This window comes from Thamnophis elegans, chromosome 2 (genome assembly GCF_009769535.1).
Source record: "Thamnophis elegans isolate rThaEle1 chromosome 2, rThaEle1.pri, whole genome shotgun sequence".
Lineage (NCBI taxonomy): Eukaryota > Metazoa > Chordata > Lepidosauria > Squamata > Colubridae > Thamnophis > Thamnophis elegans.
Window position 1 is genome coordinate 60,739,013 of NC_045542.1, and position 27,188 is coordinate 60,766,200.

Sequence of the window (27,188 nt, forward strand, 5' to 3'; positions counted from 1 at the left end):
TCTTTGAGACTTTGTACATCACCTGAAAGACAAAAACAATGGATCAGAGTCTCCAAACATCACAGTTTGAAGGTGGTGGTGGCCTCATGGATCATAACACACACACACACACACACACACACACACACACACACACACACACACGGAGTGGGAGTACTCTCAATCTACATGATAACAGGAATTTATATGCTGCAATTGTGATGGCCACTGGCACAGATAATTGTTAGTAAATGCCTAGGCAGTTTTATAAAGAATGGGTCTAATAATTTAGGGATATTTAGTTGAGCAGCAACTGAATGGTGTTTGATGCCAAAGAAAGTTGATAGCACAAATCAAATAAGTGAAACAGACCAAAGCTCAGCATTTGTACATTTGTGTGGATTACCGCAGGGACACGGTGGCTCACTGGCTAAGATGCTGAGCTTGTCGATCAGAAGGTTGGAGTTCAGTGGTTCAAATCCCTAGTGCCGCATAACAGAGTGAGCTCCCATTACTTGTCCCAGCTTCTGCCAACCCAGCAGTTCGAAAGCACATAAAAAATGCAAGTGGAAAAATAGGGACCACTTGGTGGGAAGGTAACAGCGCTCCATGCGCCTTCGGCGTTTAGTCATGCCGACCATATGACCACAGAGATGTCTTCAGACAACGCTGACTCTTTGGCTTAGAAACAGAGTTGAGCACCGCCCCCTAGAGCTGGAAACAACCAACATGCATATGTGGGGGAACTTTTACCTTTTTATGGATTACAGCAAAATTAATACCTTTCTTGCCTTTTATCCTTCAAGTAAAAATGTGAAGCCCTTTCCTTGTGGCTCACCTGGAGCTGATTTAAAATCCTGATTCAGAGTCCCAGAACTGTCTACCTACATCCAAGAGCATTAAAAGGAAAACAGACTATAAATTAGAAATTGCACCATAATACATTTTGCTACAACGCTAGTGAATATTTTAGTTGATGGAGTTTTGCATGGAATGATGAAATGTTTTGGCAAAAAAACCCATTGCCTTTTCAGGGTCCTGGCAACTATAATGCCTTAAAGAGTTTATGACTGACCCAGATATGTCAAAGATTGAGGGCTAAAGTAAAAAATATCAATGTATTTGTGAAATTCTTCCATTATCTTCATTATGTAGGTCATTAATGCCACACCTTGCTACAGTATGCCATTGGTAATCTCAGTTACTAAATTAAATGGATCTTCAAGTAGAATCCATCAATAATTCATATATTCTTACAGTAAAAATAGGCTTTGTTATCTTCCTGCATTTAAATGTTCTTTATGTCTATTGAATAAGGCAAAAATGAATATTTATACATTTCTGTATTGTGCCATCTCAAAGGAGTCCATAGCAGTTTAGAAAAGAAGGAGAAAAAGATAAGTATTGCTTTAAAAGATAGAAATAGAATTAAAAACAATACATAGGGAAAAATATTAATCAGAAGCAGAAGTAAAACTCAGCTAAGTCTTTCATGAAAACGATCTCTTAAATCTGAGCCAAAAATAATAGTTAAGGAAATCAAAATAAATCACAGGCAGATTTGAAACCAGCTAGGTCATACAATAATTGTTACCCTGTAAGTGTCTCTGCAAAAGGAAGGCTGTATGCCAAAGAATTGAGGCCTTTAAATTTTGGTGCTGGAGAAGACTCCTGTGAGTCCTTTGGACTACAAGGCAATCACACCAGTCAGTTCTAGAGGAGATCAATCCTGACTGCTCTTTAGAAGGCCAGATCCTGAAGATGAAACTCAAATACTTTGGCCACCTAATGAGAAGGAAGGACTCACAGGAGAAGAGCCTAATGCTGGGAACGATTGAAGGCAAAAGAAGAAGGGGACAACAGAGAATGGGGTATGGCTGGATGGAGTCAAGGATGCAGTACATATGATTTTAAACGGACTCCAGAGGATGGTAGAGGACAGGAAGGCCTGGAGGAACATTGTCCATGGGGTCATGATGGGTCGGACATGACTAACAATAACAGTGTGTCTCTGCAAACACCCATGCATTCAAGTTATTTTCTAAAATGACATGTGTGGTGTGACTGAAGCATCTCCATTAAAAGGGTTCCATCACAGGAGTTGGGCCCTTAAGAAGGCCAGACTTCCAGCTGCCAAACCCTTGTTGGCCAGACCCAGTAATGTGACTGACGTGTTTCTTCTTAGAGGGTTCTTAATCCAGATTCCACAATAAAAATCTTAGATACATAATAATTTGGTACACTATAGTCCTCAATCTTTGACATATCTGGGTCAGTCAGTCTTTAAGGCATTATAATTGTCAAGACCACGAAAGGGCAATGCATCTTCTTGGCAAAACATTTTATCATTCCATGCAAAACTGCACCAGCTAAAATGGCCGCTAGAATTGTATCAAAATGTATTACGGTACAATTTGTAATTAAGGTGCTTGCTATTTTAATCCCAGTCCTGCTTTCCTTTTTTGATGTTATAATTTAAAAAAAATGAAGATTTTCCTAATTTGCAGTTTAAAATATACCAAGGAAATGTTTTGCAGTTCCTCATTATCAGTTTTATTTTTGGTTTTTGGGTTTTTCTTTCTTTCTCTTTTCAGTATGAAGTCAGTTATTAACATGCTGGGATGATATTAAAGAGGCAGTGGAATGATTATCGTGCATTTTAACTAGAGTGTTTTAACACATGACTTGAATCCTTTTAATCAAAGCAGCATTTATGGTAAATCAACAAGAACAAGGCAAATACTTTTTGGGAGAGATTGCGAACCTTAATTCGATCTTAACTGCATTATAGTTTTTAAAATGAGATTCAGGTTGCTCTAGAGCAGGGGTATCAAACTCATGTTGTCACAGCGGCATCACGTGACATAGCTGGACCTTTTTTGCCCTTTGCTAAACTGGGTGTGGATGTGGCCAGCGTGTGATGCATCCGGTCCATGAGCCATGAGTTTGACACTCCTGCTCTAGAGTTTAACAAAGGTCCCCTAATGAGAGAAACAGGGCTGAATTTTCTGAGGAATGCTATATCTGTGTTGTAAAATTTTAGATAATGGCTGAATGTTTGTAAACTCCCTTTTATGCCACGATGAGTGATAATCTAGATTTTTACAACTCAGATGGGGTATACCAATGATGGGTTACTACCGGTTCAGATTGGTTCGGCCAAACTGATAGTTGTTTGGTGGCCTGGGTGGCTAGAACCGGCAGCAACCCAGGCCTGCCATGCCCCTGAACTGGTTCTCCAGGCAGCTCTGTAGGCGCCAACATCTTGTTTTTTGGTTCTGTGCATGCACAGAACAATTTTTATTGTATTGTGCATGTGTGCGCAGCGTGCATCAAGTGTCCGTGCACCCATGGGGTGCACTCACGAGCTAACCGGCAGTAGTGGCTGCCGGAATCCATCCCTGGGGTAGACCAACTTTAAGATTGGCTTACTTATTACTTGGAACATTTATGAAGAAAGAATGATCTTCAGCTCCATCATTAAATTGCTCCACAATCTAGGCTGTATTCTTAAGAAGCAAAACTAACCATCAATATTAAGGATAACAGAGACAGGTCTGGAAAATAGCCATGAGATGAACTGCATGGACATAGTGGTTCTGCATTTTATCTGGCCTGGTCCAAATCATATCATACTTTCTGTACCATAATAAGGAATTTGAATTGAGTCCCAAAAGCTTTTTGTAATCAAAGCAGTTTATTTCAACACAAAGTAATTGATGTTCCAACATCTAGTCCTTTTCACCCCAAAGACAATCAGATATTATTTATGTATTGGTTCAGTACATAAATCTCCTTTATTCATAAACTTAAGCTGTGTACATAGTCCTCCTTCTTCCTAGCTTTCCCTGCAACAACAATCTAGTAACTTAAGATTTAGTAGGAAAACGTGACTGGCACAAAGTCACTGGATTAGCTTCCATGGACTAGAAATTGGTTCTTTCTGGTGCCAGTCAAATCCTTTAGCCACATTAGCATTGTTTTCAGCCTGAGAGTTCAGTAAAAAAAGAGGCATATTTGGAGATGCAAATCATTCCCGATCTACACAGAATCTTTTCCAGAAGCTTCACATACATTTTAAATAACAGACTAGAAAGAACTGGAATATAATAATTCCAACATACCCCATGTGTAAAGACTGATTATAGTAGTAAGACTAAAGATGTGCGCCTGGCTTAAGACATTATACAAGATCTTGGCTCAAAGCTTTTTCCAGATGATATTATTTCCTCTTTGAAGGTGAATTCATGTTGTGAAATAGACCTATGCACCAGGGACGTGCAGTCACTAGAGGCAAGGGAGGCAGAGCCTCACCAATCTCCTCAGGAAAAAGAAAGAAATTTAAATATATATTTTTTAAATAATTAAAGCCAAGATAGTTGCTACAAGATTCCAGGTCACAGTGGCTTGGTGTCTGCTTAGTGTTAACCAAAGCAGGAGGCGAGAGAACTCGGGGCCTCTTTTCCATAAGGAATTTTTCACCTTCTAAAAGTTAATAAAGAGTTAAAAGGCAAAGAAGTTCAGATGGAAAAGAGGCACTAATTCTCCCGCCTCCTGATCTGCAAGCAGCCAATTATGTCTTCTTGAGCATGCTTACGTTGGGCGGGGCGTGCTTCAGAGGAGAGAGGAGTGGGAGAGAAGGAGGAGGCTGGTTCTTTGCTGCAGACCTGGGCGCTTGGCGGCTCCCGCGATGCAAAGTGCCCCACCATCCCCGATGCTGCCGCCCACTGCCCCGGCCTGCTTTTCCAACCTCCGCCGCTGGAAGTCCCGGATCGCCTCTGGGGGAAGGCTGGGTGAGAAGCAGAGCGAAGCTTCTCTGCGGCCTCCTGGCGCTGCACAGAGGTTCTCACAGGAGCATGTGTCAGTAGCCGGCGGCCTGGAGTGGCCCCGGCTGCGAGACAAGGGAGTGCTTAAAGCAGCCGCTGCCGCCGCCCCTCCTCGCTCCATTTCTCACTCAGCCTTCCCCCAGAGGCGATCCGGGACTTCCAGCGGCGGAGCTTGGAGAAGCAGCGGACGCAGGCCGGGACAGCGTGGGGGCAGCGGGGCACTTTGCATCGCGGGAGCCACCAAGCGCCTTTGCTGCAGACCCGGGCGCTTGGTTGCTCCCGCGATGCAAATTCCCCCCCCCGCCAAGGCCGACCGCTGCCCTGCTGAGCTGTTTCACAAAAGGATGCCCAGCTGAGCCTCACCAGGTATAAACCTCACCGCACGTCACTGCTATGCACATTAGTTAAAACCAGTGGGACAACTTGCCTCCAAAAGTTGTGGGTGCTCCAACACTGGAAGTTTTAAAGAAGATATTGGACAACCATTTGTCTGAAATGGTATAAGGCAGGGGTGTTGAGGGCCTGTGAGCCGGATGCATCACGTGCATAATGCCTAGGCCCAGTTTAGCAAAAGGAAAAAAAGCCCCAATACGCCATGTGATGACACCACGACGATGTGAGTTTAACATTCCTGATATAAGGTGTCCCCCCTGTCCAGAGGGTTGGACTAGAAGACTTCCAAGGTCCCTTCCAACTCTGTTATTCTATTTTATATTTTGGAATACGGAGTGAGCAATCTTTGGAACCTAGAATTGAACAGTTTACTGGAAAAGAATGGGACCCATTCTGAACCCATTCATTTGAAAATGTACCTTACACAGAGACTTTTGCAGCTATCTCACCCTTTTCTTTGCTCCTTCCAATCCATCTTTTCCAATGGTTCAGTGTAGTCAATAAAGTAACAGAATTGGAAGGTACTTCAGAGGTCTTCTAGTCCAACCCCCTGCTCAAGCAGGGAACCTATGCCATTGGACAAATGGTGGCCCAATCTTTTCTTTAAAATCTCAGGGTTGGGGAATCCACAACTTCTGGAGGTGAGTAGTTCCATTGATTAATTATTCTCACTGTCAAGAAATTTCTCCTTAGACTTTAGGTTGCTTCTCTCCTTGATTAGTTTTCATCCATTGCTTCTTGTTCTGTCTTCAGATAATTAGGAGAATAGGTTGATCCTTTTTTCTTTGTGGCAGTCCCTTAGATATTGGAACAAAGCTATTATGTCGCCCTTGGTCCTTTTCTTCATTAAACTAGGCATACCCAATTACTGTAGCCATTCCTCATTTTAGCCTCCAGTCCCCTAATCATTTTTGTTACTCTCACCTGCATTCTTTCTAGAGTCTCAACATCTTTCTTTAACCTGGAAACCAAAACTGGATGCAATATACCAAGTGTGGTTTTTCGAAGGCATTATAAAGTGGTATTAACACTATACATAATAGATCCCTCTGTTAATGCAGCCTAGGACTGTTAGCTTTCTTGGCAGCTATAATACAGTGCTGGCTCATATTTAAGTGGATGTCCACTAGGACTCCAAGATCCTTCTCACAATTACTATTGGCAAATACTACCTATTCTATACCTGCACATTTGGTTTTTCTCATCTAAATGTAAAACCTTACTTTTCTCTCACCATTGAATTTCATTTTGTTAGATTGGGCTCAGTTTTTTGAGATCCTTCTGTATCTTAAACCTAAGATACAGTGTTGGCTATTCCTGCCAACCTGGTGTCATCTGAAAATCATTGTTTTCCTCTTTTCATTAGAAATTAGGAATTCAGCTAAACTAGTAATGTTAGTTAACCAGGACTGGCTTGTTTTATCATATTATAGACTAGAGGCTCTGCAATGTGGCAATTAAAACAGCCAACCTGGGGAATAGCATCATTGGTCTAAAACAGCAGTGTCAAGTACATAGGCACGGACTCCAATATAAAGTAAACTAATTATGATATATGTAGGACAGCATTTATATGCAATATTTTCCATATTTATATTTGTTATAATTATATAGAAGAATGAGACCATCCAAACCCAGCCAAGGGTTTCCAATGACTAGACAGTCTCTATAGTAGTAGAAAACTGTTACTGAGCTCATTGGTACATTCAAGTCTGCATGTGTGTATATAGTTGTGGTGGTGGCATTCTATGATAGAAAGAGAGAGAGAAATCAGCAGATAGTTTAATTTCCTTGTTATGACAGGTGGAATTAAAAACACAGACGAAAGCATCTGATTCAATCTCATCCCAGCATGACTCCAGTGACCTCTTGAGGCTTTGAAAGAATGTTCAGAGTCCTCTGTGACTGTTCAAGATGTGACTTCAGGCCAGTCTTTCTTAATAGGCAGCTTTAGTGGCCTAAGATCTTTTCATTAAATATGAAAAGACATCCCTGTCTTTCCCTTTCATAAGATGTGCAATTCAAAGAATTGCGATCAAAGCTCTGGAAATTAGCTTGTTGACTCAGAATAATGAGTTTTTATCTTAATGTGTGCTTCAGAAAGGATCTGGAGATGTCACCGTTGCCACATGAGCTCATGCTTTGAATAAGCAGAAAGCATTTTAGCCCATCAGATGTCTTTTGAGATATTTGCTGGTTCTTAATGTGTCTTAACTCCTTCTGTGGTTAAAAACCTGTGTGATGATGGGGAAGACGAGGAGAAAATTACAGCCTTGTTTTTAACAAGCTTGGATAATTCAGGTACAGAGATAATAATCAAATCCAAAAATAAAACCCCAGGGTCCTGTAGAATGCTGCCTGATACATTTGCTGAACAATTTAGTTCTATCAGTAGGTAAGAAAGCAGGCAGCACAAAGAGAAAATTAGCAAGTCACATGTACAATTATTATAATGCTGTGTTTTTTTGGCATTGTTTTTCATGCTGAGTAAGATGAACACGCTGCAGGAAAAGAGGATGCTACAGAGAAAATTAATAGAAAGTTTCAAAGGAAAAAGATGAAGTTGTAACAAAAGCGCCATGAAAAGTTATTGTTGTTGTTGTTACAGCTCGGCAGAGTGAAGCTCCCCGTCAAAATCCCAACATGTATATTTTCTATTCATGCACAGTGCTGAAATGATAGACTTTGTCTTGGGAAATAAGAAATCATTGACAGACAACAAGATAAAGAAACAAAGTCAGAGACTGGGTTTCTGTAAAGCAGTAAGTCATAATTTAGTAATTACTTTAGTGACTGATATTACTTACCATGCCTACAGTTTGTAGACTCTGATTTCTGACTTAGCATGATGAGCAAACCAGGCCATTGTGGGTTCTTCAATACATGTCAATTAATAACACTGTAGTTTAGCATGGTGTGTAAATCCAGCTGATCAATGTATGGTGGTCTAGAATCCAAGGTTAACTTCCATATGTAAGAGAAGGTGGGTCCAAACTGATCCAACTCAGTTGTTTTTTGTGTCTCCACACAGGGTCATAGCTTATTTACTCAAAATCATCTTCAGTTCCAAGAGTACATTCTGCATTCAAGGTAGTGTGGACTTGGATGAGCAGATTATATAACAAAGAAAGTGCCAACTGGAGGAAGGACAGTCTGGGAAAATATTTTGATTCAATTCAACCTACAATACAGCATGCAGATACCCGTTCCTCACCATAGGACCTAATGACTCCAAATGACAAATCTGCATTATGACATCAGTCTTGCCTTTTTGTATGTCCATTGCAAGTACAAAAGGGGTAGACTCTGTGATGCGCTGTATTCACTCCCTTGCAGGTGCCTGTGTATAGTCAAAGAGTTGTGCTGGTGAGATGGACTGTCAAGAAATTTGATAAATAAATAAAAATCATTTTTCAATTTACATGCATGTTGTCAACAGTAACAGAATCCAAGATACTGGTGTGGTTAATGGTGGAAAAGGAAAATCAGCAAAAGCTGTAGATACATTATTCAGTTCTGAAACTCAGAATTGAACTATTCTTTAACTGCTCAGCAATTGAATCAGAACTTGAGATGGTTGCTTTGATTCCTAGAAACCTCTCTCCCATTCACTCGTCTTTGTAGACTAGGAAAGGATAAAATAAAAAATAATCCCCTCATTCACTCTGGTGCAGGATCACTTCTCCCTGGCTAACTGTATTAAGGGAAAGACAAAGCTCCTATAATTTAGATGGGGCGGTTACCTCAAGGTAACCGTGTGCCATCACAAGGTAAAAAAAATGGTTATTTGCAGGGACCCAGCTTTATTTAAATTGACCCACATAAATCCTTTGGAACGTCTTTAGATTGTACAAGGAAAAAAAACTTAAATAGCATACCTCCAGGGTACTGTATTTATGTTTAGACCAATGGTTCTCAAATTTGGCAACTTTAAGATATGTGGACTTCAACTCCCAGAATTCTTCAGCAAGGGGAAGTAAAGAATGCTGGCTAGGGAATTCTAGGAGTTGAAGTTCACAAATCTTAAAGTTGTCAAGGTTGAGAAACACTGGTCTAGATGGTATTTTTCTGTCTGGTGAATTTGGGAAGTGATGAAACTATCCCACCAATAAGAGAGGACTGAAAGTCATTACTACAGAAGTATCTCTTGGTGGGTTCTTGGTCACAAAATTATTACCTTAACCTGTCAGCCCTGGAGGCCATTTTTTCTCTGGATCTTCAGAGTTGCCATACTTAGTGCTGTGGAAAACCGGGAAAGTGGATTGCATGGAGTAGTAGAGCTATATAGCCATAACAACATTATTTTCTCTGGGAATCAAGGGTGATTCAGCCTGCACCTGGAGTGGTGTGACTGGGAGGCATCTCCAGTTGAGACAGTGGAGTGATTGGACCATGCGATGGACATGTGGGTGCAGGGAAAGAGACTTTGATTTTCTTTTGAGTGGGGAAAACCTGGAAACTTTCAGATTCAGGTTTTCCCAGATGTGCCAATATGACCTCTCTAATAAAATGGAACTTTGAGGAACTCCTTAGCCTCGGAGTCTTAGGGGTGTTACTTGCAACCCTGAAATAGCCACTCTTTCTTGTCAAAGTTAATATGCTCCCCTGATGGGTGCATTGACTTCTTTATAACAATCATCCCAAATCTGATCCTTCCAGGTGTGATAAAATAACATCTTCTAAAATTTCTAGCTAGTAGATATCTAGTAGATAAGAAGTAGATACACTTCTTACAGCTATCAAACCTCCCGTGGAAATCCAGAAAACCACAAAAAGCTTCCAAATTATAGTTTTCATTTCCCCCCTACCATTTAGCAGTCATTTTTTCAGCCATAGCTGCCCTGTAGCTGGATTGCTGGCCTTATACAATATTCTTTCATTTAGAGCAAGGTTACATTAATTTCAGATGAATGGTTTTCAGTATTTACCTCTAGTGTATAAATGCTGATTCAATTTGAAGAACTTAAGCTACTATAAGAAATCAGATGTCTCTACAAATTGTGAGAAATGTATGTCAGACCGCCTTACTTTGGCTTCAGGTAAGATTAAAATTATTATTTACTTATGCAAAGAGAGATTTGTACTTCAATTAGCCTATTTATCTAGCAATATATCATCCTAAATTCGTTTATAGAACTTACCCCCAGCAAGTCATATATCAAATTGTACAACTAATGCTAATTGAAAATTTCAGGAAAAGGGAAACATTGGATATCTATACAATGGTGAAGAAATATTAGTATTTCACAATTCACAAAATCTTTGTATATATGTGTGACATTTCCATGGAATTTTAATGCACATTTTCTCCTCTTGTATTATGCCATCATTTTTATAGATGGTTCAAAGGAGCCCAACCATACCAGTTCAGGCTTCATTTGCATAGATTGCACCATTGCCATCAGCCTTCCTAGGGAATCATCCATCTTCACGGAATTATGTGCGGTCTCCCCACTAGTCACTTGGTTACATCAGAATATGATAACTGGAGAACATTTGCCTGAACTCTGCTTCAAGTAAACTTGTTTCAGCAATTGTTTCACTTCTAGCAATTCACACAGCCTACTTAGACTGGCCAAGATTTGATTTCAACCAGCCCCCATTTATTCTCTTTTCTAAAGTTTTCAGCCATTAAAATTTGTCATACCTACAATTCCCTTTTTGAAAATTGATCTTCACAGACTTTGTATCTATTGACAGGTTTGAAGCATATGTAGACCACTATAGATTAATCCATATTTTCCATAAAAATGTACACAGTACATATGTGTGTGCCTGTGTATGTATGCATTCCCACAATTTGCCCCAAATCCTCTACTTTTATACTATGTCCAAAATTTCTGGCCTAGGTTATCATGGTCTCTTTTACAGTCTATACTTCCATTTTGTATCTTAAAAGAAAGTTATATATTTTGGTAATCATTTCCCCTCCCATTTCTTGCAATAATTTATCTAATTCCAATTTTTTCTTATATATACCATTTTGCTCATGATCTTTTTTAAACCTTGTTTTAATCTATAAATAAGGCCACCATTCCATCACAATTCCTTGTTTTTTTCACATCCTGGACCAATTTTAATTCTCCTTTGCTCTCTAATAGTTTTGTATATCTCACCATTTTATTAAGATCTATAGTATTTGGGTAAATCATTGCTTCCATCGTCGATAACCAAATTGGGATCTTCACAATGGTTGTTGTTGTTTTTTTCCTCAGGTTCCTAATAGGGCATCTCTTAATATGTGCCTCTGAAAAAATGAATGGGATTTATTTTTCCTCTCCCAGAGAAAGGCATGCCAGCCAAGTTGGAGGTCGTGGCCTTCTATCATTAGTATCCTTTTATTTTTCAACTGAATCCAGTCCTTAAGTCACATCATGGCTGCAGCTTGATAATAGAGTTCCCAGTCTGGAATTCCATTTCAAAGACAGAAAGAAACAAAATTAAAAATTAGAAATGTGTAGCGTCTATCCAAGCAATGGTGAACCTTTTTTGGCTCGCATGCCACAAGCGGGGGGAGTGTAGGGAGGGTTATGCACGGGCGTGCTGCACCCATAATGCAATGCGCAATCCCCCAGCACACATCCGCGCATGAAAGTCACCCCCCCTTTTTTGCATGCTTTTTTCGCCCTCCCCAGACTCCAGAGGCTTTATAGCAGCCTGGGGAGGGTGAAAACAGCCTCCCCAAACCCCTCCCGGAAGCTTCAAGGAAGCTCCCTTCCGGAGCTCCCCTGAAGCCTCCGGAGCGCAAAACCCCCGGCCCTATGGGCAAACCGGAAGTTCGAGGAGGCCCTGCGGAGTCTTCAGGGGCCTTCTGGAGGCTTCCCTGAAGGCTCCGGAGGACAAAAAACAACCCAATGGACTGGTTTGCTCATAGGGCTGTTTTTAGTCCTCTGGAGGGCCTCCGGGAGGATGGGGGAGGCTGTTTTTGCCCTCCCCAAGCTCCTATAAAGCCTCTGGAGCCTAGGGAGGGCAGAAAATGGCTTTAAAAAAGGCTGAATTCAGCTGGTCAGTGCGTGCATGCACACTGGCCACCTGACAGGGCAATGCCTTGCATGCCATGACAAATGGTTGGCATGCATGCCATAGGTTCGCCATCCCAGATCTATCCAATCTTGTTTGAAAGAATCTATTTGGAGCTCTGAAAATTTTCCATTGTCCACAATATATATATATTATGGAGGAAGAGAAGGAAGTGGAAGAGAAGGTTAAGTAGGAGAAAGAGGCAGGGAAGGAGGAGGAAGATTAGAGAGGAAGAGAAGGAGAAGAAGGCAGGAGAATCACACAAGAAGATGGAAAAGGAACCATTTCCAAATATACTTATAGGAGCAGATTACATGGAAGGTGGAAATCACATGTCTTGTTTCCCCCTCCATGTTTTTTACATAGACATCTGACAAGGTTATTAGCCATGATGGTTGCACACATAAATTGAGTTTTCATTTGGCATAGCTTTTTTTCCTCCTATATTAATATAATGAAACTTGAAACCAACATTCCAGCAGTTTCTGCATTTGTTATTGGCAGTTTGAACATTCTTTAATTGCTCTCATTTTGTAAAAAAAAAAAAAAGACAGAGAGAGAGAGAGAGAGAGAGAGAGAGAGAGAGAGAGAGAGAGAGACAGTGCATAACAGAACTTTGGTCACGCCCATAAAGCAGTAATGTTGGTATAAAACTACATCATCTAAATGCAGATCAATATGCCTGATGGTGGATGGGTAACAGAATGATATGTGAGAGTATTTGGGCACAAAAGGCTCTTAACTGTTGATTACATTCCTTTCCTTCATCACCTAGCCTAATAGGTTATAATTCTGCCCTAGTAACATGGCCTATTGCTCCCCAAGGAGTAGACTGTGGTCTGGGAAAAGGATGACGATTTCTCAGAGAAAATGAGAGGATACAGGTTCCTACGCTAAGAGGAATAGGCCTTTTATATACATTCATCATTAAACAACCAGCTACCTCAAATCGGAGGAAGATTAAAATACCCTGTCTAAACCATAATGGGTTGTTTTGAGACATGCCCTCCTTACATTTAGACGCTGTAGCTATGGCTCATTTGCAAACTGAGGACAATGTGAGATTTTTCCTTTCATTGCACTCATCATCCATTTTTTTTCAGCAGTTTCAAAAAAACAACAACTTTATATTAAGTACCCTATTATATCTCTGGACATTAAAAGCCATTTGAATGAAGAATCTCATGACAAATAGAATTTCAAAGCTAAAAAGCAGGCACAATGAATTATGGGTTTGGGTGCCCCTCTACCAAATTTGCTCTGAAACATTAGGCAGTATGTGAGCTATTATTTTTGGCTGCATTAGAATGGGCTCCTCTATTATTTTTCTTTCATTGTGTTTAGTAAAATGTGTGAGAGGCAAATTATAGGGAGAAGTGGGTTAACTAAAGGATAATGCATTGTTGGGGTCTTTATTTATTTTATTTTATTTATATATATATTCACATCTTTATAAATTTAACAGACTATTCAGAAAAGAAGCTTGGGTTCATCCTAAAATCTACAGCAGAATGTAAGGTGAAGCAAATCAAGTTCTTTACATGGATGGTAAATTTGCATTTGGCAGTGTTACTTTTGGTTACAAATGGCAATCTTGTTGGTGCGTTGATCACAGCCTATAGGCCTGTGATGGTGAACCTATGGCACGTGTGCCAGAGGTGGCACGCAGAGCCCTCTCTGTGGGCATGCATGCTGTCATCAGCTGCTCTTCTGGTTTCCCAGCCCATTGGTCTTTGCAAGCACCAGAGTGCCGGAAAACAGTCTGAAAATGGCCCCAAAACAGCCCAAAAAATGCCCAAAAAACAGGCATGAGCACACCCACCTGCTTTGGGTTTCTGGTGCTTCGACGCATGTGAAGAACGTTGCCAAGACAATCTCAATCTTCCATGGGAAAAGACCCGAATACAACAAGATCAGCATACCTACACCCGTGAAAATCTACAAATATATATATATATATTTAAAGTCACAACCCCTGGTATGCCCAAATATGGGAGGAAGGTCACACTTCCATTCTCTGTCATTCGGCTCGTCACAAGAGACCATCCAGACAGAAACCCAATATTTTTACTGTTGCCTTTTTGTTACATTTGTTATGTTTGTGCTGATAAATAAATAAAGGGAGACTAGTATAGATCTATTTCAAGCTATTTAGCTCTCATCAGCTAGCCATACCCTTGCTGGGAATCGAACCTGTGCTCTATTGCCTCTTAGGCAGATGTGTTAACCATTGAGCTACAGAGCTCGACTCCTTATCAGCCAGGCCAGGGTGAAAGGTATATATATAAAGTCACAACCCCTGGTATGCCCAAATATGGGAGGAAGGTCACACTTCCACTCTCTGTCTTCGGCTCGTCACAAGAGACCATCCAGACAGAATCCCAATATTTTTTACTGTTGCCTTTTTGTTACATTTGTTATATTTATGCTGATAAATAAATAAAGGGAGACTAGTATAGATCTATTTCAAGCTATTTAGCTTTCATCAGCTAGCCATACCCTTGCTGGGAATCGAACCTGTGCTCTATTGCCTCTTAGGCAGATGTGTTAACCATTGAGCTACAGAGCTCGACTCCTTATCAGCCAGGCCAGGGTGAAAGATATATATTTAAAGTCACAACCCCTGGTATGCCCAAATATGGGAGGAAGGTCACACTTCCATTCTCTGTCATTCGGCTCGTCACAAGAGACCATCCAGACAGAAACCCAATATTTTTACTGTTGCCTTTTTGTTACATTTGTTATGTTTGTGCTGATAAATAAATAAAGGGAGACTAGTATAGATCTATTTCAAGTTATTTAGCTCTCATCAGCTAGCCATACCCTTGCTGGGAATCGAACCTGTGCTCTATTGCCTCTTAGGCAGATGTGTTAACCATTGAGCTACAGAGCTCAACTCCTTATCAGCCAGGCCAGGGTGAAAGTTATATATTTATTTATCAGCACACATAACAAATGTAACAAAAAGGCAACAGTAAAAATATTGGGTTTCTGTCTGGATGGTCTCTTGTGACGAGCCGAATGACAGAGAATGGAAGTGTGACCTTCCTCCCATATTTGGGCATACCAGGGGTTGTGACTTTAAATATATACCTTTCACCCTGGCCTGGCTGATAAGGAGTCGAGCTCTGTAGCTCAATGGTTAACACATCTGCCTAAGAGGCAATAGAGCACAGGTTCGATTCCCAGCAAGGGTATGGCTAGCTGATGAGAGCTAAATAGCTTGAAATAGATCTATACTAGTCTCCCTTTATTTATTTATCAGCACAAACATATATATATATATATATATATATATATATATATATATATATATATGTGTGTGTGTGTGTGTGTGTGTGTGTGTGTGTGTGTGTGTGTGTGTGTGTGTGTTTATTTGTGCTAATAAATAAATAAAGGGAGACTAGTATAGATCTATTTCAAGCTATTTAGCTCTCATCAGCTAGCCACACCCTTACTGGGCTAGCTAATGAGAGCTAAATAGCTTGAAATAGATCTATACTAGTCTCCCTTTATTTATTTATCAGCACAAATAAAAACACAAATATAACAAAAGGCAACAGTAAAAATATTGGGTTTCTGTCGTGATGGACTCTTGTGACGAGCCGATTGACAGATGTTGGAAGCAGTTAGCTTCCTCCCATAATTGGGGCTTACCAGGGGTTGTGACACTAATATACACACACACACACACACACACACACACACACACAGATATATATATATATATATATATATATATATATATATGTTATATTTATGCTGATAAATAAATAAAGGGAGACTAGTATAGATCTATTTCAAGCTATTTAGCTCTCATCAGCTAGCCACACCCTTGTTGGGAATCGAACCTGTCCTCTATTGCCTCTTAGGCAGATGTGTTAACCATTGAGCTACAGAGCTCGACTCCTTATCAGCCAGCCAGGGTGAGAGGTATATATTTAAAGTCACAACCCCTGGTATGCCCAAATATGGGAGGAAGGTCACACTTCAACTCTCTGTCTTCGGCTCGTCACAAGAGACCATCCAGACAGAATCCCAATATTTTTTACTGTTGCCTTTTTCTTACATTTGTTATATTTATGCTGATAAATAAATAAAGGGAGACTAGTATAGATCTATTTCAAGCTATTTAGCTCTCATCAGCTAGCCACACCCTTGTTGGGAGTCGAACCTGTGCTCTATTGCCTCTTAGGTAGATGTGTTAACCATTGAGCTACAGAGCTCGACTCCTTATCAGCCAGCCAGGGTGAGAGGTATATATTTAAAGTCACAACCCCTGGTATGCCCAAATATGGGAGGAAGGTCACACTTCCACTCTCTGTCTTCGGCTCGTCACAAGAGACCATCCAGACAGAAACCCAATATTTTTTACTGTTGCCTTTTTGTTGCCTCCCAAACATCTGGAAACCAGCGCTAGTCAACAAATGAGCCCCACCTACCACCCAGGCCGTTACAACACAAAACAACAACAGACTCACAGCCAGCACCAATCAGCACCAATCTACCAATCATGATACAACCACACAACCAATCATTCCACTTATTGAAACAAAGCCAGCACTGTACACACCCCACCAAGATTTATAGAAAGATGGCAGCTCCGATCACACTTTAAGCCCAAAACCCAGCCTGAAGATGGCGAGTGAGACCTCGCTGAAACGTTGCCAAGACAATCTCAATCTTACACCGGAAAAGACCCAAATACAACAAGACCAGCGCATATAGCAATAGCAATAGCAGTTAGACTTATATACCGCTTCATAGGGCTTTCAGCCCTCTCTAAGCGGTTTACAGAGTCAGCATATTGCCCCCACAGTCTGGGTCCTCATTTAACTACCTCGGAAGGATGGAAGGCTGAGTCAACCTTGAGCCGGTGAGATTTGAACCACCGAACTGCAGCTAGCAGTCAGCTGAAGTGGCCTGCAGTACTGCACTCTAACCACTGCACCACCTCGGCTTTATATATATATATATATATATATATATATATATATATATATATATATATATATATATATATTACACACACACACACACACACACACACACACACACACACAGAAAATCTTCTAACATCACTTACAGGGATAGGAAAAGAGGGCTAACATCGTATCAAACCTCATGTTGATTTTTTCATTTAGCAGAGATTTTTGGCAAAATAAATGCATTGATAGTTGCAACAGCTTCCTGAACTGGATTAAGTTATGTAAGAAAAATATACCAAATACCAAGTGAAAGTGATCCTGGGAAATATGATTCTTTGGTCCTATTTTTCTATCATGTTGCAATGAGAGAGAGAGAAAGATTATAGCACAGTATAACTGAAACTTGGCAACTTGTCTGGAATGAGGAATTCTGAGGGTTGAAGTCCAGATATCTTAAAGTTGCTAAGGTTGAAAAACAGTGGACTACGTGTAATTATACAAGCTATGACCAGACCCAGATGTTATGTCATTCATCCTTTATTTTTCAATTCAGTTAAAGTAATTGCTGTGTTGGCCATTGATAAAAAAGACTGAGACCAAAAATCTGTTTCTCTAAAAAGGCTGAACTACAGTTTGATTTAATCCTGTGTGACATCCAGATGAAAAATGGAAAACGTTGTTTCCCAAAAGTGACTAATGCACACATTGTTAATGCATCCATTTGGAAGAATAAGGTTCTTTTCTCCCAGCATAACATACTTCTAGTAAAAGCCAACTTATGATCACAGCCTTGGAAAAGCAAAACAAAATTAAGGGCCAGTGGGTGAAGTCAAGATAACCAAGTGTGGTGAATATGGTCTGGCGCTTGAAGAATAAAGAAGCTGCTGTTTTGAAATACAATCTTTGCTTCTTGCGTTTTTGTTTTTCTTTCCTGGAAGTCTGGGTTTTTTTTTTCATGGAATGATCAAGCCAATGTTTTTTTAATGGTTTTTAACTTTCAATGAATTACCTAGGTGGCTGTCTTGGAGAATAACCAAGGCTTTGAGCTGCTGTTTCTAAGTTCCTGTGTTGAGGCTCAAAGGGAAAGTTTTTGAATCTATGGCCTCTTATCTCTGATTCTGACACCAGAGGCAACTTGTCACCATCCCTGCCCACCCACCCACTCACCCTTTGATTTCCTGGGATCTGATTTGATAAGAGATGCTTCTCATAGAAGATTAAGTGCCTCCCCAAATGCCAAACATACCCTATTGCTCTCAATAATATCATTGCCACTAAGAAAGAAGAATGAAAAAATAAGAATAAGGTGCTATGACCATTTTAGAAGTACTTGTAAGCATGGCTTCATAGATATATTGCTAGCCCAAAAGCCAGGCTGCTGGAAGATTTACAGAATAGGATTAACTATGTTTCTTCGTTTGTGTTAATTTGTCTTTCAAATTTTGTTAGCCCTTCTTGAATATTCTGGATAGGCTAAGGAGAGGGAGAGGGAGAAGGAGAGAGAGGGGGGAAGGACTATTAAATATAAAATATTATTTTTATTTTCTCCATGTTATGCCTGACTTCTCCCTGCAAATCCAGGGAAGATTTATATATGAAAATGCTTCCAATTGCACAGATTTGTGTTTCTCATTTACACACATTCATGAATGTAAAAAGCGAAAAATGATTTATTTTTATCTTGAACTATGTTGCTTCTAAACAGATGACTATTAATGCTAATACATCATTTACCTTTCCACACTGTTGAAGACATTGCACTTGTTGGTATGTTTTTCCTTCCATGTTTTGGGCATTGCAGTAACCAAGAAAAATCTAATATGAATGAAGAAAGGAAAACGTCATATTACCTCAGCAGTCATCAAAGAAAGAGCTACCACATTTGAACTGCATAAAGCTGGATGACTGCTAGATAAGAATATCATCCCATTTACGTCAGTTTGAACATTTCCTTCTATGTTCTATAGTGTTCTTTCCTTATTATTTTGCTTTTGGTATACCATCCAAAGTCTGGTAGGGCTGGATGGTGAAAGAAGAAAAGAAAAAAAGAAAAGAAAAGAAAAAGAGGGAGGGATCGAGGAAATAAGAAGGAAGGAAGGAAATTCAACATAGTAATCTATATTTTGAGTTATTTTTAATGGATTGACTTAATGTATGGCTTAGTAAAGTGTGATTATGGTATGGTGTGTGGTACAAAAATACCTAACTGCAACATATGCAATAAACCATAGCAAACAAATTGGTGATCCAGAGTTGATGTTCAAACCTAGTTAAAATGTTTGAATATTTATTTGGGATAAGAAATATAAACTTCTTTTGAATTTTATAGAAGGTTAGTAATCACTTGAAAAAGATTGTAATACTATACTATCACTATACTGTTTAATTTATAAAGAGTGTGTGTGTTTGTGTGTGTCAAGAGAGAGAGAGACAGAGACAGAAAGTGGAGATAAAATTACACACATCTACAAACACACTCACACCAAATCAATCCACTCCAAGATGAAGATACCTTCAGTGAAGGTTATATGGACCATAATTTACTATGTGGGTCTAAAGGCAGTTGGAAGATTGCTTCTTAATTTCCCATGCTAACGCTGAAAAAGAATGACTGGCTCCGAGTCATCCTGTTGGCTTCTATGCCTAAAAAAATAACTAGAACATGGGTTTCACTCTTCTATGTATGTGAATGTCTAATGGTGTGTAAGAAAGACCTTGAGAGATAGGGCAAAGAAATGCTGCCTAGGGGTTGGTCAGATAAGAGAGGGCTGCGCAATGGGCAAAGAAAGAGACTCGGGAAGGGAACATTCCTAGTTTCTCAGGCTGTTAAAAAGATAGCAGGATATTTGTACTTGTGGGATTCTGTTAATGTAGCCTTACAATCAAATATAATTACCTCATCTGGTTATGTTTCCTGTTGGTTTACCTCTAAAGACTGAAAGCATCTGTATACACATACCTCAAAAAAACTTGGATTCTAATTATACTATCAATTATATAGGCTTTATTTGGCATATGACTCAAAAATTACAGCAAGCTCTGTGGTATGTTAGACTTATCTGTTTAGTATTTTACCAGACTCTTTATGGAGTTGGGAAGTTTCTAAATCAAATCAAACAATTGGTTGCAAAGGTCTTGACAACTACAAGAGGGCAGCAAAGAGACATGGAAAACTCTAAGTTTTGCCAGTAGTAGTGCCAGTAGTGGTTGAGCAGATAATTACTTCTCACATCAAAACTTTAAAAGATGCCCAAGCATAGATTGTATAATAGTAATAGCACTTAGATTTATATACCGCTTCACAGTGCTTTACAGCCCTCTCTAAGCGGTTTGGCAATCTGGGTCCTCATATTACAAACCTTGGAAGGATGAGTCAACCTTGAGTTCAGATTTGAACTCCTGGAATGAGAACTGAGTAAGCCTGCAGTACTGCATTTTAACCACTGTGCCACCACAGATCTTATAAAAGGCATTTATATATATGAGATTGCAGAGGCCTTGTATTTTTCAGGATAGTCAGACTTTCAGCAGTAAGAAAAAAGGAGTATTTAAATTAAAAATATACAAACCTACTTTATTTTATGTGGTTGGCTTTGGACTGCATAAGATAGATGAGCTTGCCTACATCAGATAAGGAGGTGGTAAAGATCAGAAAACTAATAGGAACTCAACTGTTGTTGCTGTTTTCTTCCTTCACAATTCTCTTTGGCTTGCTCACAAAATCATTGCAGTCTTATGTACTGCAACATAGACTAAAAAAGACTAACAACCATCATGTTCTTAACATTAAAAGACTCCTTTGCAGCAGAGGTGGTATTCAGCAGGTTCTGACCAGTTCTGGAGAACCGATAGCAGAAATTTTGAGTAGTTCAGAGAACCCATAAATACCACTTCTGACTGGTCCTGCTCCCATCTATTCTCTGCCTCCTGAGTCCCAGCTGGGAGGAAATGTGGATTTTGCAGTAACCTTCCCTTGGAGTGGGGAAGGAATGGAGATTTTACAGAATCCTTCCCCTGCCATGCCCCAAGCCATGCCCGCAAAGCCACACACCCCGAGCCATGCCATGTTCACCAAGCCACACCCACAGAACCGGTAGCAAAAAAATTGAAGCTCACTACTGCTTTGCAGGGATGATAGTCTCTTCCAAATTAAACTCTTCTTAATTTCTTCTTCACTCCATCTTCCCTAACAAGCTGTTTTTCAGTTGGATTGGACTTCGTCTCCTACATCCCTGCAATTTCATAACAGGCTGATGCAACCATAATTCCCACTTCTTCCCATTCATGAAGTTTTTTTTGTTTACACCATCAGTGCCTGTTCAGTGTTCCATTAATCCCAAGGGACGAGAACTCTGCAGGTAAATCTTGGATTACAATGGCAATTGGGACCAGAATTACTGTCACTAAGTGAGGTGATCATAAAGTGTGACATCATGTAACTTTGTCCCTTAGCAACAGCAATCCCAGTGAACAGTTGCCATTACTGAGTGAAGATCATTAGGTCAGGGACTCACATGACTGCAACTTTCGACTTCCTGCCAGTTTCCCCACTGACTATGCTTGTGGGAAGTCAGACAGAAATCACGATCACATGGCCATGACTCACTGCAACATTGTAATCACAAGTTCTCATGTGGCTGCGGGGACACTGTGACAACTGGAATTGGGAGGTCCTATCCTAGGTCTCTCTTGATCAGTACATTTGCAAATCCAGATGGTCACTGAGTGAGTGCTCATAACCTGAAGACTGTCCCTGCTGGAAAGTTTCTATGGCTAACAACTCATTCTTGCCTCTCATTCCTTATAAAAACTGTTCTGCATCCATCAGATTCACTTCCAGTTTATTAGATTCACGCATGATACTACTTTACAACACTGTTTGAGAATGGATGGCTCAGAGGCATTCAAGGTTTCATATGAGGATGGGGCAGTTATACAATGTAGATGAAGAAGGTAACATTTGATAGGAAAAGGGAACATTTGATAGGAAAAGGGAGTCTGTGGTTTACATATAATAGTCTCCAATCTACATCTCTCCTCACTCTGTAAATTATTCTTACACTAGGAAAAGCAAGATGTATGATAGGCTTGAATTTAGCCATATCTTCCTGCTGGTTGGTTATTTATTCAAACTTCAAAGCAAAACCAGACCAGCACTGTGGATAACAAGAAGCTGAGAATAGTTGATACTTGGGTGTTAGATATTCAAAAGAAATGCAGCATTTAGGAGCTAAAGAGGGACTACAGACATTGAAATGGCAACCTGAGACCTGGGAAGGAGAAAGAAGGGAAGAGAAATGAAAGTAATAGAAGGTGAACTTAGATGATCCACCTGTTAAAGCCCTATGTTTTTAATAAAGAACCATCTAGGCTAGTAATGTTTAAAATGTATTAGGTGGTATTACATTACTGAAGTTTTATTGCTGGTTGAGGGAACTACTGTATATGTGTAATGAAATCAGAAGAGGAATTGGGGTTTTAGGGATGTATCAAACTAATGCTGAAAGGGCTTTAGGTGTGCGTGAAGATGATGGAACAGGAAAATTGCCACTATTTCCTGTAAACCCTTCTTTAAATCTACATTAGGGCATCAGCAGTGTCAGAAACAAAACAATCACATGTAGGTTAAGTTCACATCATAAATAATTGATATGTGTTTGTGAAAATACCAAGCAGTAGCTGCAGTTATTTTGGGAAATCATAAATCTCCTGCACATTATCTCTTGCTGGAGAAACGTGACTGGCTAAAAGTAAAACTAAATAGAATGTGTGTTTTATCAGATGTCTGTGTAGTTAATAAAACTTTGACAGCGTAGGGGGAATCTGGAATGCTGCTTTGTTTTGTATTGAATTTTAATTAAAATTTGAAAAGCTGTACCCATATGCCGTGGCAGGGCATTACTTCTTAGGTATAGCTACTGAACCCAAATATCAGAGCAAGAACCAACACAATGGTACAGAAAGTTGCAATTTTTATTTCTATTTAGCAATTATCTTGATTTTTTTTTCAGCCCTGATCTAAAAGCCGTGTCTTAGAAAATACGTAGAGCATTGTTATGAGTTTGGTAAACTGGGAGATGAATATGGGGTGGGGGGAAGGGGGAGGGAACTGCTTTACAGTGAAATGTTTTATGGTTAAAAATGCTCATGTCTTAAGCCCTATAAGCACACTGTACCGTTTGCCTTGATGCCTTGGAAATCTTCCAGATGAATGTGTTGAGGGGTCAGGGACTTCAAAGTTGCAAACAGCTTCTGATCTATACTAAAAGGAAGGAATTAATTGAATTTATTTAGATGTAGTTCTGAAGTTGGCTAGTGTTAAAGTAGCTGGGAAACGTGCTAGTAATTTATACTCAATAATAATCACAAGTTGCTATTTTAGCTTCATAAAAATGTAGTTAGAAAGTTTGGAACACACAAACTGCAATGGCTTTTACATAAAAATAATAATACTGCAGCATTTTGGTGTGATCAGCAAACAGTGAATTTCCCCAAAGGTTTTCGGCTAGAAGAAAGAAATACTGGGTTTCTTGTTCTTGTAAAAGCCAGGATCCTAACATACAAAGCTGCCTCAAATTACAGAGTAGGATCAACCTAAATTGCAGGATGGGTCACTTTAATGTCCCACCAAAAGACAAATCAGGACATACAAGGTGGAACTCCCAGTTAGTGTGGGAAGAGATTTAAAATTAGGCACTACATTTTTCTAAAAAAAATGAAGAAGTGGTGGGTTAATTCCCCAGGTTCTTACTAGTTGATATAGGAGGACAACAGAAGCATTTCTTCAACATAGATTATGAAGAAGTCATGAACTACGTGCATTTTTTTGTGTATAGGATGAGTTAACATTACATTTATGGGATCTTTGAATTGAAATGAATTCCAGAGTGTATAAAAAGAATGCAGGAAGGACTGCAGGAAGGACAAGCTACCATTTGCCTCAGAATGGCCATGTGGTCTTCTAGTTGACATTTAAGTCAAAAACTGTGATGAATATTGGAGTTTGAATGCAACAAGATTGGAAAGAATGCAATTTATCTTCCCTCCTTTCAACTCATAATGTGTAAGCAGAGCAACCATAAGTTCAGCACCAAATACAGATGTTCACTAGATGGCTTCAAAAGAATATGGGGGGAAAAATTAAACTCCTTACCACCTCTTGGTGACTTTTGGATTTTTGCAGTCTATATATATATAGATATATAGATATATAGATATATATAGATATATATATATATAGATAGATAGATAGATAGATAGATAGATAGATAGATAGATATAGATAGATATAGATATAGATATAGATATATAGATATATATATAGACATATAGACATATAGATATATAGATATATATAGATATAGATATATATCTATGTTGTATTTGTGCTGATAAATAAATAAAGGGAGACTAGTATAGATCTATTTCAAGCTATTTAGCTCTCATCAGCTAGCCATACCCTTACTGGGAAGCTGATGAGAGCTAAATAGCTTGAAATAGATCTATACTAGTCTCCCTTTATTTATTTATCAGCACAAATACAACAAATGTAACAAAAAGGCAACAGTAAATATATTGGGTTTCTGTCTGGATGGTCTCTTGTGACGAACCGAAGGGCAGAGAATGGAAGTAGTGATCTTCCTCCCATACTTGGGCATACCAGGGGTTGTAACTCTAAATATATCTATCTATCTATCTATCTATCTATCTATCTATCTATCTATCTATCTATCTATCTATCTATCTATCATCTACCTACCTATCTACCTCTACCTCTACCTCTACCTCTACCTATCTACCTATCTACCTATCTATCTATCTATCTATCTATCTATCTATCTATCATCTACCTACCTATCTACCTCTACCTCTACCCCTACCCCTACCTCTCTCTCTCTCTCTCCATCGAGAGAGAGAGAGAGAGAGAGAGAGAGAGAGAGAGAGAGAGAGAGAGAGAGAGAGAGAGAGAGAGAGAGAGAGAGAGAGAGAGATTCCTTAAATTCTTGGAGGGATATACATTATACTTAGAAGAGAGTTGTTTAAATTTACTTTGGTTATTTTGTTCTAGACATATAACTCTGTATAACAGTATGTAGTCAGGAATGTATCTGCATTTTAAGCATTAAGCATTAAGACATGCACAAATGGATTAATAGCACTTAGCAGTAGCACTTAAACTTATATACTGATTCACAGTGCTTTAAAGCTCTCTCTAAGCTGTTTACAGAGTCAGCATATTGCCCCCAACAACCTGGGTTCTCATTTTACCCACTTCAGAAGGATGGAAGGCTGAGTCAATCTTTAGCCGGTGAGACCCGAACAGTCAAATTGCTGGCAGCTTGCGATCAGCAGATGTAGCCTGCAGTACTGCATTCCAACCACTGCATCACCACGGTTCTCTTTCAAGAGCTCCAGGTGAAGAGTTCAGAATTACCTAGACAGATTGTCCATTGTCATTTCTGAGGCTGAGAAGGTATTACAATTCAAAAGTCATTAATCATCTATTCTTTCTGACCCATGAAGCCTCCATCCATTGTGAATCTGGTTAATCACCATCATTCTATGCCTATTAGAAGCAATGGGATGCTTCATGTTTCCGAAATTGAAAGTAGATCCCAAAATTATTCAGCACTGCCATTAGTCCAAGTGGAGTATAGTATTGCATAGTTTAGTCATACCACAATAAATACATGGGAAGAACCAGTGGCCCTGCAGAGATTAATGAGCAAGGGTGAACTCATTTTTTTATTATTAAAAAAGTCTAAATATCAGTCTTCTTTCATCTTTTCTTCACTCTTATTGTTAAGAGTACATTTGCTACAATAAATCTCACCTTCATTTAGCTTATATAAGCAATCTGAAACATGATTTATTGGCACTTTAACCCTTTGCTAAAGTTAGCCTGAGTCTTTGAGTCTAACCAGAAATGCTGTGACAACTTCAACTCCGGCAGTAATTAAACACTTTTTAAAGATCTGTCACAGGTGCCAAAGGAGAAGTGCTTTGGCACTGTGCCACCCATTGACATTGTTATGTGTCAACCGCAGTGTTTTCTTCTTTGGAAAGACTTGCCTCTTGCCTTTTGCTGAATAGTGTCCCTTTATAAGTAAGCCTTGGCTATGACAGGTCTCAGGGAGACGGTTTGATATCAAACTGTATAGAATAGACTGAAGGGTGTGGAGAAATCCTTCTTAAAGAAGATGCTGCTGGTATTCGGATTCAATTGATTTCAATTTATTTCTAGGAATTAACGTGTGTGTGTGTGTGTGTGTGTGTGTGTGTGTGTACAGTTTAGTAGCTAAGATGCTAAGCTTGTCAATCAGAAAGGCCAGCAGTTCGGCAGTTCGAATCCCTAGTGCCGTGTTATGGGGTGAGCTCCAATTATCGTATTTTTCGGAGTACAAGATGCACCCTTTTCCCTCAAAAAAGAGGCTGAAAATCTGGGTGTACCTTATACACTGAATACAGCATTTGTTGCCTCCCAAAACACCGTCTCCTTCACCAAAATGGCAAATCCATCTCCAGAATACTGACTCTGAATCCATGATATAAAAATGCATGCTGATTGTTGATTTTCTATTTATATAAAGTCTTCTCACTTCTATGCGCCTAGGAATTGGTTCCAAGAGCAGCAAGTTCTTTTCCTAGTATGCATGCACACACACACACACGCGCACACACACAGAAACACAGACACAGACACAGACACACACACACGTATATATGAGGGGTCCTTGGTGCTCTCTAAGCTTGATTGTTTTCTTGCAGCTCTTTCATTTCCCAAACTACAGTAGGTAACATTGACAATGCTATTTGCCATGGGATTCCAGATGATTAAACTATCTGTTTAATAGCAATGGTCTGTTTTGCTTTTATCACAATATAGCAGCAATTCACTTGGAAGAAAGATATAAAAATGCATGCCCATTGATGATTTTCTACTCTCTGTTCTTGTGTTAGAAGAAACAGAAACCAGGAATCGAAGCTGGTCTGAATAGCAATAGCACTTGGACATATATACCGCTTTACAGTGCTTTACTCT

The 27,188-nt window shown here is 39.5% G+C and overlaps 1 long non-coding RNA gene across 6 annotated transcripts in view; it reads right to left on the reverse strand.

The window, feature by feature from the left end:
* Positions 1–6,465: 6,465 nt before the first annotated feature.
* LOC116504184 overlaps positions 6,466–27,188 on the reverse strand; it is a 78,068-nt gene continuing 57,345 nt past the window's right edge. The window contains exons 1-5 of one of the 6 annotated variants that reach the window (XR_004254783.1): positions 23,323–23,447; positions 18,881–18,961; positions 11,315–11,603; positions 8,006–8,574; positions 6,466–7,432 (exon numbers count right to left, since the gene is read on the reverse strand). This is a non-coding gene — a long non-coding RNA (uncharacterized LOC116504184). Of the gene's footprint in view, positions 7,433–8,005; positions 8,575–11,314; positions 11,604–14,040; positions 14,079–18,880; positions 18,962–23,322; positions 23,448–25,418; positions 25,581–27,188 lie in introns of those variants that run through there. The other 5 variants (XR_004254782.1, XR_004254784.1, XR_004254785.1 and 2 more) reach the window with 5 other exon arrangements.